We start from the raw sequence: 8,799 nt of genomic DNA, 5'->3' as shown, positions 1-8,799 counted from the left end.
AGTTAGTCGTGATGTCCGAAGGGAAGCGTTAGGAAGATGAATAGCGGCATCTTCACTCAAAATCTTTGCGCCGATGTATCATAAAAGAAAACTCCTATCAATTTTCCGGACGGACGGAAGACGTTTGATGTGTGTGGAATTGGAAAAACTCCGCGGCGGCGTCTCCATTGAAAATCCAGCGGCAATGGACCCAATAACTGATACCAATCTTCGTCCATATACACGGATCACGACGCTTGTCTCAGATATTTTAAGTGATTAATTAGGCCACAGCAAGTAATTTTTATGGATGACATCAGCGCGCGCATTAATTTCGCCTGATTTTGGAAAAGAAAAAAAAGAAATTTCGTTGCCTTCTGACAGTGGTCAACATGCCGAAAATGAGCAAAGATGTTTGTTGCCTTGCCAGAAGGTGGATGGTAGATAACTATGAAGAGAAGAGACAAGACAAGGCTCTGATTTAATGTTTTGTTTCTTACTTTGATGCAGTGATATGTGGTGCTGGCTGTGAATATGTGATGTTCCCACTGAATCAAAACCATGTGTACAATGATTGAGTCAAAATTTAAATTGTAGGAACCTTGTTTTTTCGTCCCGCCTTGTTTGTTTTTTCGCCCGCTCGCATTATATTTGGAGTCTGCGGAGGATGTCATCCATAAAATTTACTTGCTGTGGCCTTACTGAGATAGTCAAAACGCCGAAAGTTAAACTGGTAACGTCAATCTTGCAAATCGGCTACGGCTTCAGGTAGAAAATTGGATGAAGCCTCCTTGAAGCCTAATAAGGAAGCATAATGACATCAAATAACCGAAAGGAAATAACATTAAAGACACTGTCCTTGACGCCTTCTGGAAATAATTATTTCAAAGAACTGAAAGGAAATGGATGTGATGCCACTTCCTTCAGTTTCTTCTTTCATTTGTAATCTTGGAACTTCTCTCATATATATAATCTCAGGAAATTATATTAAAGACACTGTCCTTGACGCCTTCTGGAAATAATTATTTCAAAGAACTGAAAGGAAATGTCCTTAAATATGTGATACCACTTCCTTCAGTTTCTTCTTTCATTTGTAATCTTGGAACTTCTCTCATATATATAATCTCAGGAAATTATATTAAAGACACTGTCCTTGACGCCTTCTGGAAATAATTATTTCAAAGAATTCGAACTGAAAGGAAATGTCCTTAAATATGTGATACCACTTCCTTCAGTTTCTTCTTTCATTTGTAATCTTTGAACTTCTCTCATATGTATAATCTCAGGAAATTGTATCAAAGACACTGTCCTTGACGCCTTCTGGAAATAATTATTTCAAAGAACTGATGTGATACTCGTACCACTTCCTTCAGTTTTTTTTCTCCTTTCACTTGTAGTCTTGGAGCTTCTCTCTTCAGATATATATAATCTGTTTATGCAAAGATCAAAACGCCTGGAGCTGACAGGTAATTTCCTTGATCGAGATGGCATCATGGTGTGTTTGTTTATTGACCTATTTCGCCGTGACGTCTGCTGGCGTAAATGCATTTCCGAGTCAATCCGGAAGACTGAGGTTCTTGAGAGCGGCAGCTGCTGGTGTGATGTAGCCTGGTTACCATCCTACTGGTGATTGGAAGCTCCGGACGAAGATGCCTTGGGTGCACTATCCTATCAAAGTTTCAGAGAGTCACTATTACATACATCCGGACACTGAGTACTAGTACTACTAGTGATAGACAGATTATACAGCCGTACCGGGATGAAACTTTGTCATCTGCGGGTCTCGTTGTGAGAGCGTCATACATTTTCTGTTACACTGCTCAGTATATAATCAAAGAATCAACCTACTCAGCAATCTACAGAACTTGGTAGGCTCTTTCTTTGATGTAACATGTCTGAACAATTCTTATGTAACATTTTACTTAGAGGATTACCAGACTTACACCCAGATACAAACTGTAACATTTTGACAATCACCCAAAAACTTACGTTATTGATACTAAACGGTTTGTATTAGATTAACTCCTACATAGCCTACAAAACATGTTCTTCCTTACCATTTATTGATCCATTTCCACCCGTTTGCTGTTCTCTGTTGCTTTGTATCATGTATTTTGTCACTGTATAACTGTATACTCAAGTGTATGTTTGGTGGTGAGTTTAAAATTAACTATAGCTAGAGTACCTCACCACATGTCTTGTATTGTCCATGTTGAATTGTCTTCCTGGCCATTCGATGTTATGATCCTGAGGGGATGGTACGCGTATCAAATAATATCAAAGAACCGAGGACACATTTTGAAGTATCTGACAAAAGCGTTGATCAAGGATTGGACTGTTTATAGTTACTTCCTGCACCGAAGCTTTCTTCATCCTTTCAAATAAAACACAACAAAACAAGCAGCAAACACACGGTAAATCCTTGATCAACAATGACACTCTGTTTTTTATACAAATGTTTCTTCATTAGCCCTCGGGCATGAATTTGCAATAAAACTTTCCTATGAAAGATAGTGCGCAACCAAAATTGTGTCTGGCGGCTTTATAATGCGTCTGAATTAGTTCAAGCTCGTGTACATGAAACAAAGGAACTGTTGAGGTGGAAGTATAACTAAGTCCCATGTGCATCTGACTACGCTGTGTTGTTTATTCCCTTAGTAATCTGTGTTTGTTGGTCAAGGATTGGACTGTTTACTTCCTGCTTCGAAGCTTCCTTCATCCTTTCAAATAAAACACCATAAAACAAGCAGCAAGTACATAGTATATCCTTGATCAACAATGACACTGTGAAAGATAGTGCGCAACGGAAATTGTGTTTGAAGAATGCGTCTGAATTATTCTAGAAGTTCGTGTACATGAAACAAAGGAACTGCGGAAGTGGAAGTATAACTGAATCCCATGTGCATCTGACCATGTTTATTCCCTTAGTAATCTGGTTGTAATCTCTAAACGCATTCGTGTCTGATTCATGTCAAACATTGTTTTAGCTTTGTTTTGTCTTGTGTGTGTTTTAGAAGCAAGTGGGAATATGTAGAAAAACAATCCGAAGAGTGCAAATCTGTTTATGATCTCTTAATCATGTTTTATTCCTTTACATAGTACATAGTACTACAAAAGTACATAGCAAACTTAACACAATTCCTTAAATACACTATTTACAATACAGTACTTTGCTAGTTGAAGCCTGTGTTATTCCACAATTGTGACAGTCTGTACAGAAAGCGCCTTTTCTGAGAGTCGGATTTTGGTTTTGGTAGTCTGGTTTTGTTTGTACTGGTTGAACCATGGAGGTAGTTGTGAATCTCAGATTGGAATGTGATCTTGTTGTACAAAGCCTTTGGTTGTTTGGTGAGCAATATACATGACAAGGCTTCTCTGTTGGATTCTGTCCCTGACAGTCAGCCATCCTAAGGTCTTTAGCATAGTGTCCACATCACATGGTGCGTATCACGATCACAACCAAGAGCTATATAGCCTTGCTGCCCTGTTCTGGACCACCTGTAGTCTTCTTATATTGTTCTGTACATGTGCTGTGTATGATGGTACGAGCAACAGTAGTCTCGTATATGTGGGATTATTAAGGGGCTGACTACGGCTGTTCTCTGCCGGTGTGGTAGTAAGTCCTTGACCCTTCCCACCTGTGGATAGTAGTAGTATAGAATTCGGCTCAAAAATAGGCTCAATAATCAGCCAGGGAAGTGAGCCAGGGGGTATATATCATCCCCCCCAAGAAGTCATCTGGACGGGAAAATTAAATTAAATCCTGCGGTGGCCAAACTCCCCTGGCAAATTATCAAATATCCTTATTTGGCCAGATTAATTTTTCCGGGCACGATAGAGACTAACTACCCAGACTAGGGGTTCGTGAGTGATGAAGGTGGCTATCCTGTAAACAGGTCTTATGTAAACCATGTTTAATAGAAAGTTTATTGCAAATACATGCTATCCACAGTTTTTTCAAATGCCTTTTTTCCATTGTAAAAGTGGCTGCAAACTTGAGTTCGCAGTCACTTAGTCCATGTCCTTTTATTTGTATTCATCACTGTGCTTTTGAATAAAAAGAACAAAATACATGCCCGAGGGCTAATTGCAAATACAAACAACATGTATGAGAAGGAAGGTACAATGATATGAGAGTCTACGTGATACTACATTCTACAACATACGTGTACTAATTTTGTTGGGTTTGACTTCTTCTTTTCAAGCAGCTAGTGGGAGACGAATTTACTCACTTCGTCTATTATATGTGGGTTCTTTGATTTTAGGTGTAAAATTGTTTTCTCTTGAAGAGGAATAGTGGGAAAGTAATGGTGCAATTTGGACACGACGGTAAACAGTTGGTTTCTTATATCATTATAGAGTGAACAATTAGAAATGTAATTATGATAATGGTATAAAATTATGGTAATTATGACCATATTTTCATAGTCAATAAGACAAAAAAACATTTACAAAAACTCATCTATTTCATGGAGGTATGGAATCTGCGAATTCTTGCTCTTTTCTGTTTTTTCTTTCAACTCAGTCAGGTGGATTATGTTGAAACGAAGCCACGCGAGACAGAGCGCCACCTACCACAAGTTCCAGGATTGCACATGTGAGGAGAACATCCAAAGGAATCGAGTAAGGGGTGACGTGAGTACTGGAGTAGGGCACGAGAGGCGAGCACAATAGGCGGTCACCACAGGCGGACTGTACCATTTCATGTGCGGGGGAGGGGCAATATCTGAAATTCAATGCCGTGTCCCGTTACACACATTTTTGCCTACTCGCTGCCCTATTACATTACAAAGCACGGAAACATAATTTTTTTGCCAAATATTTTTGGGAGTATTTTGTAAATTACGTAAATTATGATCATATCCGATAGGATTACAATGGGGCATTCGCAATGTGTCAAGCAGGTTTGATTTAACCTCATGATTATATGGAGAAATGGAAGCTTTTCCGAAGGGTAACATTTTAGGAAATTTTATGATTGTTAACATACATAGGCCAGATATATCATATACAATCATATACATGTACAAGAAACTCCGTCATGTACTATATATAAGAATGGGGGGGGGCACGAGAGGCGGAAGATTAAAGCTTTCTCCTAACGTGGAAAAGAACATTTCTGCTCCGACTTTTCTGGCTTTTCTAGCTATCCTGCAAACAAGCAATCTACAATTTCCACTCATTAGTTTTTAATGAATGTGCTAAAGAGCACATCCTGTTATCAGAACGGGGGGGGGCGGTCACGAGAGGAGGAAGATTAAAGCTTTCTCGTAACGTGGAAAATGACATTTCTGATCCGACTTTTTTTGGGCTTTTCAAAGTATGTGAGGTCTTGTCTTCTCATCAGGCATAAAACACGCAGCCTATGAGGTCTTAACTTCTCATCAGGCATAAAACACGCAGCCTGTGAGGTCTTGTCTTCTCATCAGGCATAAAACACGCAGCCTATGAGATCTTGTCTTCTCATCAGGCATAAAACACGCAGCCTATGAGATCTTGTCTTCTCATCAGGCATAAAACACGCAGCCTGTGAGGTCTTGTCTTCTCATCAGGCATAAAACACGCAGCCTGTGAGGTCTTGTCTTCTCATCAGGCATAAAACACGCAGCCTATGAGGTCTTCCTTGACCATCATACGGTCTCACAGCGCCATAGCGATATTAGCCAGAACTGCAACATGTACCGTTGGTGCGGTCACAGAGTTAGGCAAAACTTTAGGGAGACCGTAAGGTGGTCACAGAGTTAGGCAAAACTTTAGGGACACCGTCGGGGCGATCACAAAGTTAGGCAGAACTTAAGCGAGACCGTTAAGGTGGTCACAGAGTTAGGCAAAGCTGTGAGACCGTAGGATTTCTGCACAGAACAATTTCTGCACCTTTCTCTAGTATTGTGTAGCACTACTTTGTACCCGTACGGGCTTCGCCCATGAATACTGTGTTGTGCGGTCGGAACCATTTAAATCTCACGAACATGCAAATGAGGTAATTTGGACCATTTAAATCTCACGAACATGCAAATGAGATAATTTTTATGAAGATCACGCCGTGTGGCGCTACACATGTCCATAAAACGTGACTCAAATGCTAAGTTATATATTTTGAAGTTTCTTCCGGTTCTTAAGAAGCCAACACGACCAATTGTACCGTGTCGGCATCAAACACAACCGGGCCGCCATGTTTGTTCACATGTTGAATAATAAACGTAGCGTGCCTTTCGTAGTAACATTCCCGAAAACGCCGCCGAAATTGCGCTTTCCTGTTATGATTTTTTGCTGAAATTGTGTTGTTACGATTATCGCTATTGTTGTAATTAATAAATGTTAGAGTATGAAATAGTCGTTCCCTTGAGTGCAAAACGTCGAAACCTGGCCGATGGACATGTGTAGCAGTGGCCTCTAGCGATTTGTTCCAAACTGCAGGGTCACATTTACCTGTGGCTGACGTAACTATGACGTAACTGTAGTAGTACACAACTTACAGTACAAGTATCAAAGCGCAAATCTACGCCGACTGAACACGCACCATAATTCAACTTTTACAGTCTCAAAACGGACGTATTCCTCTAACATTTACCACAGGTTCCATCTCGATGCCACGCACAGAACAATTTCTGCACCTTTCTCTAGTATTGTGCAGCACTACTTTGTACCCGTACGGGGTTCGCCCATGAATACTGTGTTGTGCGGTCAGAACCATTTGAGTCTCACGAACATGCAAATGAGGTAATTTGTACCATTTAAATCTCACGAACATGCAAATGAGATAATTTTTATGCAGATCACGCCGTGTGGCGCTACACATGTCCATAAAACGTGACTCAAACGCTAAGTTATATATTGTGAAGTTTCTTCCGGTTCTTAAGAAGCCAACACGACCAATTGTACCGTGTCGGCATCAAACACAACCGGGCCGCCATGTTTGTTCACATGTTGAATAATAAACGTAGCGTGCCTTTCGTAGTAACATTCCCGAAAACGCCGCCGAAATTGCGCTTTCCTGTTATGATTTTTTGCTGAAATTGTGTTGTTACGATTATCGCTATTGTTGTAATTAATAAATGTTAGAGTATGAAATAGTCGTTCCCTTGAGTGCAAAACGTCGAAACCTGGCCGATGGACATGTGTAGCAGTGGCCTCTAGCGATTTGTTCCAAACTGCAGGGTCACATTTACCTGTGGCTGACGTAACTATGACGTAACTGTAGTAGTACACAACTTACAGTACAAGTATCAAAGCGCAAATCTACGCCGACTGAACACGCACCATAATTCAACTTTTGCAGTCTCAAAACTGACGTATTCCTCTAACATTTACCACAGGTTCCATCTCGATGCCACGCATAGAACAATTTCTGCACCTTTCTCTAGTATTGTGCAGCACTACTTTGTACCCGTACGGGGTTCGCCCATGAATACTGTGTTGTGCGGTCAGAACCATTTGAGTCTCACGAACATGCAAATGAGGTAATTTGTACCATTTAAATCTCACGAACATGCAAATAAGATAATTTTTATGCAGATCACGCCGTGTGGCGCAACACATGTCCATAAAACGTGACTCAAACGCTAAGTTATATATTGTGTAGTTTCTTCCGGTTCTTAAGAAGCCACCACGACCAATTCTACCGTGTCGCGCACCAAACACAACCGGGCCGCCGTGTTTATTCACATGTTGAAGAGTATATGTAGCGTGTCTTTCGTAGTAACATTCCCGAAATCTGGCCGAAATTGCGGTTTCCTGTTATGGTTTACCCTCCCATGTTTTTAGCTGAAATTGTGTTGTTATGATTATGGCTTTTGTTAGAATTTATAATTTTTAGAGTATGAAATAGTCGTTCCCTTGAGTGCAAAACGTCCTGACGTCGACGAAACGTCCGGACGAAACCTGGCCGATGGACAGTGTAGCAGTGGCCTCTAGCGATTTGTCTCCAAACTGCAGGGTCACATTTACCTGTGGCTGACGTAACTATGACGTAACTGTAGTAGTACACAACTTACCGTACAAGTATCAAAGCGCAAATCTACGCCGACTGAACATGCACCATAATTCAACTTTTACAGTCGCAAAACTGACGTATTCCTCTAACATTTACCACAGGTTCCATCTCGATGCCACGCACAGAACAATTTCTGCACCTTTCTCTAGTATTGTGCAGCACTACTTTGTACCCGTACGGGCTTCGCCCATGAATACTGTGTTGTGTGGTAAGAACCATTTAAGTCTCACGAACATGCAAATGAGGTAATCTGTACCATTTAAATCTCACAAACATGCAAATGAGATAATTTTTATGAAGATCACGCCGTGTGGCACTACACATGTCCATAAAACGTGACTCAAACGCTAAGTTATATATTGTGTAGTTTCTTCCGGTTCTTAAGAAGCCAACACGACCAATTCTATCGTGTCGCGCACCAAACACAACCGGGCCGCCATGTTTGTTCACATGTTGAATAGTAAAAGTGGCGTGTCTTTTGTAGCAACATTCCCGAAACCTGACCGAAATTGTGGTTTCCTGTTATGGTTTACCGTCCCATGTTTTTAGCTGAAATTGTGTTGTTATGATTATGGCTTTTGTTAGAATTAATTAGTGTTAGAGTATGTAATAGTCATGTACTTTTATATATAAGAATGGGGGGGGGGGGCGGTCACGAGAGGCGGAAGATTAAAGCTTTGACTTTCTGGACTTTTCCAGCTATCCTGCACACAATCTATAATCCCTATTATTAGAATGAATGTGCCTAATTAGGCTAAAGCTGCTCCTAACGTGGAGAAGGACATTTCTGATCCGACTTTCTGGACTTTTCTAGCTATCCTGCACAC

The sequence above is a fragment of the Branchiostoma belcheri genome, unplaced genomic scaffold, assembly GCF_001625305.1.
Source record: "Branchiostoma belcheri isolate BF01 breed outbred unplaced genomic scaffold, Haploidv18h27 scaffold3, whole genome shotgun sequence".
NCBI classification, from domain to species: domain Eukaryota; kingdom Metazoa; phylum Chordata; class Leptocardii; order Amphioxiformes; family Branchiostomatidae; genus Branchiostoma; species Branchiostoma belcheri.
This window is presented reverse-complemented; position numbering follows the sequence as displayed.